The sequence below is a fragment of the Seriola dumerili genome, unplaced genomic scaffold (genome assembly GCF_002260705.1).
Source record: "Seriola dumerili isolate Sdu_G_001 unplaced genomic scaffold, Sdu_1.0 BDQW01000097.1, whole genome shotgun sequence".
Taxonomy (NCBI): Eukaryota; Metazoa; Chordata; class Actinopteri; order Carangiformes; family Carangidae; genus Seriola; species Seriola dumerili.
Genome location: NW_019174352.1, coordinates 34,140 through 45,480, shown reverse-complemented (window position 1 = coordinate 45,480; position 11,341 = coordinate 34,140).

Here is an 11,341-nt window from a genome sequence, read left to right as displayed (position 1 = left end):
AAATATTTGAGATGAGTTAAAATGATATTCTGTTTATTACATTTAAGTTGTGGTCATATCAAATGCATCAGAAAATAATGTGAATGTGATTTAATAATTTGCTTGAATATTACAATTAAAATAGTTGTTTGGAAACTTGCTGTGTCTGATTTGTTAAGGAACTTATTGTGATATAGTGATGGAGTAATGAGGAACTACTCAGTAACAACTGTTTATCACTTTACTGACCAAAGCTCTACAAACAGTAAACTACCATGTAAATGTAAGGTGTAACATAGCGTGCTTTATGCTGAGATGTGTATTAGTTAGCAGATGTTTTTAAAAACAAAACTGTTGTTGGCTGTAAGTATACATGTACCTAGGCTCAAATTAGGGTCAAAATGATTTTGAGCTTGTAAAGTGATGTTCACAAATAATTCCAGTGTTTGTAGTTGTAAATCAAACTTTGTAAACCTGTAAAATAAATCTGCTTGAGAAATGCAAGTTTGCGTATGTGAAACAATTGTACTTGTGTCAAAGAGAATTGTATTTGTTGAAAGTCTGACTCAAAACTCCACAAACGATCAGTGTTGAGGTTGAACAAAGACACTGTAAAAGAAGAAATGGATTTGTCAACATCTGTGTTGTGGTGCAGAGAATAAAACTGTAAAACTCTGGTCAAGTTCCCACAGTGTGACACTGAAGTGACAAGGATGAAACTTTGTACTTGTCAGTGTCACACACTGGGAATGTTGCTGACTAAGTTTTAGTTTTCTGCTCTTTATCTCTGTACACAGATGTCCACAAAAGTATTTCTTCTTTCCCTGTGTCTTTAACCTCAGCACTGATCATTAGTTCAGTTTTGATTGAGACTTTAAACAAATAGAAATGTCTTTGCCACAAGCACAATTTTCTTTCACATGCACAAAGTTGAATTTGTCATGTAGATTTATTTTCCAGGTTTACAGGTTTTCCGGCGGGCAGCTAGCTCTGCTTGCTGGGCGCAATGCCTGTGCCGGGGGGGGGGCCGGTGGGCCGCCAGGCGGCTAGCTCTGCTTGCTGGGCGCAATGCCTGTGCCGGGGGGGGGCGAGCTAGCCGCCGCTTTTGTTAGCATTAGCATTAGCATTTTTTTTTTTCTTTATTGGGGAAAAAAACATGGACAAGCAGAACACAGGGGGGTGGGCGCTAGCTTGCTAGCATTAGCTGCTAGCATTAGCATTAGCATTTTTAAAAAAAAATTCTTTAATGGGGAAAAAACATGGACAAGCTGAACACAGGGGGGTGGGCGCTAGCTTGCTAGCATTAGCTGTTAACATTAGCATTAGCATTTCTTTTTTAAATTCTTTATTGGGGAAAAAAACATGGACAAGTAGAACATGGGGGTGGGCGCTAGCTTGCTAGCATTAGCAGATAGCATTAGCATTTTTTTTTCTCCATTATTGTTGAAAAAAACATGGACAAGCAAGCAACGATATACAATACATAAATGATAATGCAGCAAAGTACGTGTGCGGGTACATTATATAGACCCCCCCCATTTTCATTAGCTCTAGCATTAGCAGCTGGCTTACTGGCATTGTTCATTGATGAATGGCTTCAACAATTTCATAAGAATGCAAAATAACAAGTGGGGTGATAGCTAGCATTACCATTTTTTATATCTTTATTGATGACAAACAGAAGGTAACACAGAAGACAGTTTAACCATGAAGATAGGCAAGTGACAAAGTTTATATAAGGTGACATTTTGTTTGTAATTGTATGTAATAATCTTGAGAAATAGTAAAAATAATAATTATACTTGTAAAAATAACAATGTGTGCACGTACAGTACATAGCGTTGCCCCCCATTTTCAGTAACGCTACCATTAGCAGGTAGCTTGCTGGCATTGTTCATTGATTAATGAATTTAATGATTTATAAGATTCTTCAAAATAATACAATGTAAAAAAGTGAGAACTTTCTAAATGCACTGTATGTCTAACTGATTGATCTGTCCAACAGCCATCTCTAGCCATAGTATTCTTTCCCAACAGGTGCTTCCCACCAGGGAGTTTCTCTAGGATGAGGTGTAATTTAGGCAGAGTTTATGTTCTTACAGCTGCTTTTACAGCTGCTTTCACACTACTGCTGTGTGTGCATTAAATTCACACACAAATATTAACATTAACATTTGAAACCTTTCTCTGGCTCTCTCTCCAGGTCACAAAGAAGCTTGCCAGTGCTGCTTCTGAAACAGCTGCCTGGGTTACCAATGTTGGTGTGTTGGCTTTCCAGGACGGCTGCTGGATTGCCTGCCGTCTCATTGAGGCATAGCAGTCCTAGCTGGAGGGGAAGCGCAGGATGCTCGGCCCGACTGTTGCCAAGGTGGAGGACACATAGGGCAGAGGAGACGGCCCTCCTCATCCAGGATCTCCACGTCACCCTGGACGTCTATTTGCTGGATTCTCTCTGCATCCAGGACGTATGGAGACACAAGCGACACCTCGGCTGCTTTCAGGACTCACCGGGTGTGCAGCTGTACACAGAGACTCGTAGGCTGACAAAGGGCGGAGTCAATCTTCTGGTTTCCACCTTAACCAGTTCACCCCAGGTACATGCGTGTGTCTCAAGTATATTGAGATGTATGTGATCAAGTATATTGTGTATTATCATTTCATTCAAACATAAAATTCACTTTTGGTCCAAAACCTTTTTCCTCAAGCCAGTGCCAAGTACTTCCAAGCTCCTGGCAACACCTGCCAGACAGAGCAGGAGGAATAGCAAGTTGTCTTCCCTCCCAGATACCAGGAGAGGCAGCCCAGGTGACAGTTCAAGGCAGCGACGGGGAAGAACGCCTCCTGTCCTAAGCGCGGCTTACTCGCACAGCCGCAGAAAGTCCGTTTTATTTTTTTCTCGAGCAACTCAAATTGTTCAGAAGACGTCAAATGTTGAACTTCGGTTTTAATTCACCACAAAAAGATAAGATACTGGTAATATTATTGTATTTACTCAACTAGCCAGCTCGGTAGGTATTACGTATTTATTACAGAGAGAAACACATATACAGAGAAACGATTATGACGTCGCTCTCGACATTAATGTTATATTTTAAATAGGGTTTTAAACTATCTTTTAGAGTTTGACATTGTTTCTACCTGTTTATATCAATATCAATCACTAGCATTGCATACGGTCACAGTGTCTGTTGATAAAGATAAAATTGCTTTGATTTACTATTGCGTTACACTTGTCATAAGCTAAGTTAGCTTGACATTTAGCTTCTCATACCGCCAGTGTATGTATAATCTCCTTTTTGTGCGCCGGTTTTAAAGCTCAGAAGTAAGATGAGTTTGCATATTTGTTTTTTTTCCCGACCACAATATATAATCATAACATTCTGCTAACAGTACAGTGTAACATCAGTATAATGTTAGAGCATATTCTCATGCGGTTTCAGCATACAGTATGAATGAGATATGTATTGTATTCAGGTGCTGCACCTGTTGTGACACAAGGATTCACTTGGATATGGTTATATTGTCTAATGAACTGAATTATTATAAACCTAAGCTGGTTTGGTGTACGTGTAACTTTTCCTTCTCGATTAATGGCAGATGGCTTCCAAACAGAAGAGGCGCAGAGCTATGGGTGATGATGAGTGGATGTCCCGCCTGCGTAGGTTTGGCATGAACGTAGGCATGAACTGTATCTGAAGGTAAACTTGGACAAAGTCATGTGCGCACTGTCATAAAACATAATGCTATGTCATATTAAAAGGAGACACATTTTTATGAGTCACTGTCAAACAATGTTACGGATTGAGAAATGTCCGATGCAGCTGAGGGGACAAATGTCTCTGTTCGGAGGGACACAGACCTGTAACTGTGGTTTCCATACACACAAGGTACCAGAAGTCTCTCATAAAGTTATGAAGTGTTGGTGTTGTATTCTGTAACATTTCACTTTCTTGTCTGTGAACCTCTAGCCTTCCAGCTCTGTCCCTGTGTCATCTTTGGGGACACCACAACCAGGACCCTCATCTGCATCAACATCTTCTTTGTCACCCACCGTAACGCCTGGACGGACACCTCAAAAGCCCATTTTGACTTTGACATTTGAAAGTGATGAGGATTTACTTATGCTGATACTTATATAATTAATATATTTAACTATACAAAATGTACAGGGCTCCACTTAAGATTATCTTTTTCTTTTTGTCAGTTTACAAAGCCACGGTTTGATGGCTCTCATGGTGCCACTTTGAAGCCAAACCTGAGTTTGGCTGGGAAGCGTGCAACTAAGGTAATGTAAGGAGAGTGACACAGTTTGAATTAGATTTTGCAATGTACGCACTGTTATTTTTCATGCCTGGGTAACTATTGGGAGATTTTCATTCAGCAAAGATATGTTAAATGATCTGGTCCTATTTACTGTAATACTTAATAATGATAGATTATTTTTATTATAATGTTGTAAACTGTGCTCTTATTCTCTCAGCCCGTCAGTGGAACGTCTGAGTCATCCAGCACTGTCACAAGTGCGATGGCAAGAACGACACCGTCGTCACCGCAGTCCTAGGATGTTAGTTCAGACTGTCTCTCCTCTTTCACTTCCTCCCTCTCCTGTGCCTTCAACCGACTCAACTTCCTCCATTCCACTGGCCACTGCCAGAGCTGTAAGAAACTAAATTAAGTTGTTTTCTTAACATTGATATTTAACTACACTTGAAACAAGCATTCTTCATGAGTGGCTTGTAATCATGTCTATATATTTACTTTTTTTGAATTATAAATTAGGAAGTGTCATCTGCCGCCTCCTCCTGTATCTCCTCTGGTACCTCCTCTGCTCCTCTCGCTCCTGTGACCTCTGCATCTGCCTCTGCTGGTGTCTCCTCTGCTGCTCCATCTGTGGTTGGTCCTTCAGCCCAGCCTGCACCTGATATTCTGCCACTGGCTGAAGATGTGGAGACTGATCCTGGGTCAGAGCCTTGCTGGCTGCCCACAAAGCTGATCACGACCATACCAGCTCAAGATCAGCAGCTCTCTGGAAGCACCAGCGGCTGCGCACTGACCTAAAACTGTGGTATGATCCACCAGAGCCAGCCCTCATTTATCACCAGGCCCCCGATCCAGAGCACTTTTTCACACACCGCCTTCTCTTGTGGATGCCATACCACCTATGGAAGGTCAGGCTGACCTGTCCTGTGTGTGGAAAACAGCTCGCAAGCTACGGAGCCCACAAGAGAGCCCGCCACGTTCTGGATGTTGACAGGTATTACCTGATGATAACAGAGACGCTCTGGTGCAGTGCAGTTGGTTGCAAAACAACTTACCTTTCCACCAGCAAGACTGTCTTGGACCAGCTGGATTTGGCGCACAGGCCGGAGTTCAGACTGATCCAGATTTGAAAGTGAGTATACTGAGATAATTTAGCCTAGGTCACAGATGTTTGTCATTGAACACATTACAGATGAGCTGGTTTTAATATTTGTCCCCTTCTTTCTCTCTTTCCCTTTGCTTAATACAGATATGCTTGTGATATGTGGGTGATTCGCTTTCTGAGGGAGAGGGCCCTCGGTAACAGTCCCACTCGCTTGGTCAGACAGCTGAGGGAAAACCACAGCGAGGAGTGGCTTAAGCGCCTCTGCCGATACCTTGGGGCTTGGACTTTGCTGCCCGGCCAAGCCTGCTCCCTGTCAAGTTCCATGAACCACCTGAGCCAGTAGATATTTCTTCACACAGGTGGATGCTGGCTGTTTATGGACGAGACATTCTCAGCAGGCTGGACCACATCAAAGCTGGCATAACGTCCACCTTCGGCAGTGTCCTAAAAATGGACTCTACAAAGAAGGTAAATATTTTTAACCGTTAACGCCGTAAATTACTACATTATAAACAAAAGTAGTCTAAAATACACCATTAGCAATACATGCATGTAAAATATGAAATTTAGAAATGAAACATAGTACTATTATACGAGCGCTCACATATAAATTAAATAAATTGTTTAATCATTCCCTGTCTTTTCTGTGCCATTACAGATCACCAAGAAGCTATCAGGCATTGCCAAGTGGACGGCCCTTGTGGCTTACATCTGTGAGCAATGGGAAAGGCCAAATCCTTATCAGTGTCCTGACTGCTCAGGAGGGTCCTGCCTTGGACATCATGGCAACTGACCTCGTCCGCAGATACAGCAATGCTGGTGTGGCTCCTCCTCGGCTACTTTATGGAGACTGTGACTGTTGTCGGGAGGGCAGGGTGGCCAGACCTGGTTGTCAAGCTTGACATCTACCACTTCATGCGGCGACTGGCATCTGGATGTACAAAGGATGCACATCCTCTGTACCCTGTCTTTATGGCCAAACTGTCCAGCTGTATTTTTGAGTGGGACAGAGGAGATGTTGCCTTGCTGCAGCAAGCCAAGCGGGAGCAGCTGCGACAGGAAGGTGTCCCTGGCATCACTGAAAACCTAGTTGACCAGCAGATCACCAAGGAGGAACTGGCCCTGCACTGTAGAAGGCAGACAAGAGGAGAGCAGCAGACCATTGTCATGATTGCACAGCTTCTTAACGAGTTGATCGGGGTCAAGGGCAGAGATTTTCTTGGTGTCCCTCTTTTGGACCAGGAGAGGATGCAGCACATCTGGCAAGTCCAGCAGAGGCATGTTAAGTGCATTCAGGACGAACCAGGTGTGCTCCTCTACAGACAGACTGGGACGACCACCAAGGCAGGCGTTGTCCTACCGAACTACAGGTGTGCCAGAGGTTCCACATCTCTTGAGTTTTTTCACTTACATGTGAACAGGTTCGTTCCAGGTCAGTATGAATCATTATTCATCAGCGAGATCAAATATTTACAGTTCAACATTTTATTTTATTGTTATCATTACCAGTATCCTGGAAACAGTGACACAATTAATGTTTTCAAATGACAAAAACAACAAATTAACGTGTAGTTGTGCTCACATTTGTACTACTTTAAGGAACAAGTGCCAACAGCTTGAATTTCCAGCTGTACCTCCTGGTAGGACTCAATAGATGGAACCAGGACTGTGAAACTGCATCCCTGGCACTCAACCCTCCCTCCCTGCTCAGCTACTCAGGAGACCTTGTTCACTGCGTGAACGCAGACAGTGTCAGGGTGCTTGGAAGGAAGCTTGTCCCCTCTTTTCAGCCACCTGCTGTTTACACTGGTTAGTTTTAGCTTTCAATCATGGTGAAGCTATTTGTTATATCCATTAAATAGAATAATCTTTTTTTATGAATTTTGCGAAAGCTTATTTTCCTCTCTCTATTATTGTCTTGTCTGTCCCAGGGGAGCTAATAGGTATAGATGACCTATTCCGTCAGACTGGAAAGGCCTTGCAGGATGTACATCCTGACTCAGAGGAGACCGATCGGATGCTGGAGGATGTCGGCACCGAGGAGGAGCTGGAAGATGAGGGCTTTGAAGATACTGGTTTAGACCCAACCGTTGAAGTACTGGACCTGTCCTCTGAACCTTCATCTGTCACCAGCAGCTCAGCCCACGTTCCAACTCCCACCTCTCTTCAGGCCTCTGCTGGTCCTGCATCTGCTCTTGCTCCAGCATCACCTGAGCAACAACTGGTAATAATTCTTGTCATGTAAGTATTGTACTTTATTGTATGTCTGTATTTGCTTATGATTTTTGATTTTATTGTATAATAATAATGATGATATTAAACTTTATTTGTATAGCACTTTTCATAAACAAGTTAACAAAGTGCTTCACAGAAATACATAGAAAAATTACATAACGCCATCAAGAAATAGAAACGTAGATAAAAGGCAATGATAAAACTCTAGTTAAATGCAGTTTTATTATTATTATTTAATTTATTTTTAAAAGAGTATTACATTTTACAGATTGTGCATGAGAGCACAGATAGTCACTCTGGCCCATCAGCCCTCCCTACCGGCTCTGCACCTGTCCTCCCAACTCCCACCGGCCTTCCAGCTACCACGCCTGCTGCAACTGCTTGTCCCTTTTCTTCACCACCCATCACCCTTGCCCCACCTCAACAACAGCTGGTAAGTGTTTTTATTATGTGACATATCATCTGTTTTACTTGTGGTATAGTGTGAATTTTTATTTCAATTGTATTGTGTGTTGTTTCAGGCTTTCAATTTGCTGATCAAGAAGTCCTCAACCACCAGCTCAGCTTCTGTCCCTCCTCTCCCCACCACCCTCACAACCACTTTCTCTGCTGCTACAGCTACTGCTGGGTCACAAACCATCCCCCCAGCCGCACCTGAGCAACAGCCTGTAAGTCTTTTTGTGAAATGTTGCATCAAAAAAGTGTCAGTGGTCTTCTTGTTTTGCTTGTCATTGTATTATTTTGATGTTTATTTTATTACATTTAACAGATTTTGTATGAGCGCAACACCACGTCCTCTGGCCCAAGAGCTGTCATCCCCAGCACAGCCTCCGCCCCTCCCTACATCACCATCCTACACAGCTACTCTCGCCACTCAAACTGCTGCTCCCTCTGGGGAACCTGCCATGACCCCAGCAGCACCTGAGCAACAGCTGGTAAGTCATTTCGTAACAAGTTAAACGGTGACAGATGTGTTACTTTTCTGCCTGTGATCTTGATTTTGATGTACTCTTATATTTTTCCAGGCTGTCGATGAGCGCGGTATCCCGGGGATGGACCGAATGGACGGCCTGGCAGAGTACTTGGTGGGGCTGAGGAGTGAAACTGGCCAAACACTCAGCAACCAACAGGCCAGTACAGTTATAGCCCTGTGGCAGAACCTTCTGCAATATGACCAGCAGCGAGCGGTGTATGCTGCGCGGCACCAGGCCCGCCTTACCACAGGACGCTTCAGGTGTGCCAAAAAGAGACCTGAATTTACACCAGGTGTGGAGAGCACGACACGTTGTTCCTTGGCATCTTCAGGATCCCCAGCCCAGTGGCCAGGCTGTAGTCGTCTGGTAGAGTCCATCTGTGTCAAGCTGTGTAACATTCACAAGAGCCCCAAAAAACAGGGCAGTTACGCACTGACAAGATGGACTCTGATCGTCACGGACTACAGGAAGATCCGGCAGCTGGTCCCGGGGTAATGCCACAGTAATGCAGAGCACTACTCTGCAGTTGTTTGAGATCAGTCAAACAACACTGGTTCAATGGAACAACAAGAGACTGAAGAGGCAGGGCAGTAGTATTCTGCTTCAAGGGGTCAACTTGCCTGCCTCTATTCCAGTTGCTTCTGTGCCTCTCCCACCTGTACAGGTGCGCCCCGCAGCTGCACCCCCACGCCCTGGCCCCCAGCATCAGTACCACTTGCCCTACAGTACAGCAGGACAGGCAGTGGTCAAGAGGAAGTCTGCAGCTCAGAGGCAGTTGTTCCCTCAGCCGGCACCTCCACCTACATCTGCCACATTGCCTGTTGTCCCCAACCCCAGCCCTGTCATCACTCCATTTATATTTCTAACCCCACAAGTACCTGGAGCCCAACAGATCGCTCCTTCTATTTTTAGTTCATTTATTTTATTTATTTTATTTTATACACTTAATTTATTTCTTAGTATGTATGCTATAATTATAGGTGTGTGTGTGTGTGTGTGTGTGAGTGCATGTGTGTGAGTGAATTAAGGTGTGAAATTTGTAATAAATTTGCTATATTTCTACAGAAGTATCTTTCACTTATTCAAACACTAGCATATAATGAAAATACAACAAAGGAACAGAATAGTATTTCAAACAGTTCCACATTGCATAAAAGCATGCAAACTAATCAGTCAGAATTACATTGTTGCAGTACTTTCAATACTTATTGTATTCATTGGTCAGAAATGTGAAAATAAATATCAAATATATTCTAGCCAAAAGTAAATGCAAAACGTATGTGTCTAGGTGTGGTGATTTTTACAAATATTTCTTACATTGCTATATAAAGTTTATTATTATTTCATTATTAATAATAAAATTTTGACATTATGTAAACATTAAACAACACAATGAACTGCTATTTGGCTGTATGGCATTCACAAGAAGTCCCCATCCAATTTGTATCACTTATTAAGTGATATTTGATAGATTTACAATGCTTGGTAATTTTGGGTAGCAACAACCTTTGGACCAGCAGCTTCCTATGCCATACTCTAGTTAAGTGTCATGTTTGGTCATATTTCTCAAACTAATGGAGCGTAAACTGTGTCCAATAACTTGTGATTGAACCCCCCCCCCATACAGACTATTGTCCCCCAGCTTCAGATTCAACCTGCTGTAGTCATAGACTGTATATAAAAATGGACGTAGTCTCCGGGGCTGAAAAGTGAAGCCAACGCGGAAGTGCCTTAATGTGCAATACCACCGAGGTTCCGCTGGGGGCTGGCTCCAAAAAACTCTGGTTCCAATACACACTCATTATAAAAACACCAACTTCTCTCATGAAATACTCAGTCGATTAATTTTTTCCGGAACTCATTACTGTGTGATGGGCTAAATTCACACTTCTTGTTCAGTGTTCTGGTGGTCCATCTGAAAATAATCACCAAATTTATTAAATATTAGGCCTTAAAAACAGGTATTTTTGGGGGCGTGGCTGTTTGATTGATATACCTGGTCTGCAATGATTGATCAGATGACGCGGCAGGCCGGGAGGTCGATCACCGGAGGATCAGTCACCGGAGGAGAGCTTGGGTCGTGAGTGTTTCGTATTGAATCAGTTGTGTTGAATATTATTTTTCTCAATATTCGTCTTAAATATTTGTGAGGTGGATGGGAGAAAGAGACGACGGAAAACAAAGCTCAACGTGGTAACACATCAAACCCCATCAAAGTAAATCTGAATCAATGTTTAAACAACAATCTTAAATTATTTTTAGTAAGAGATGTAAGCAGGTATGGGCAGGTGTAATGAAGGATGCAACACCACATCTATCAGCAAGTGTTCTGCTGCATCAACACGGACCACCTTTATATATAGTCTATGACATGGATATATGGCGCCATCTTCTGGTCCTAGGTATGAACTACAAGGGGCTTTATAGAACAGAGAGGAGTGTTTAAGAAATCTCAACATGTCGTGGACATAACTACCAATATAGTTCAGATAGTGTGTAAAATAACCGCTGCTGTCATGAAGATCATAATGTACATTTCTCTATATAGTAGCGTTAGTGAAACACCGGCCGGACTGCCATGCAATTCATTTTTGGTATCCTCAAAACAACAGTAATGGCATTATCCCTAAAATATTCCAGTATCTTAATGTGTTTAAACACTGGTGAGCATTGTGCCACTTTACAATTCAATTTCCTTTTTCTTTTCTTTTTTTTTTTAAAGCTATCTTTCTTACTTACCACCGCAAATGTGCTGATAAGCTTCCTTCTGAAAAGTAAAAAAAAAAAG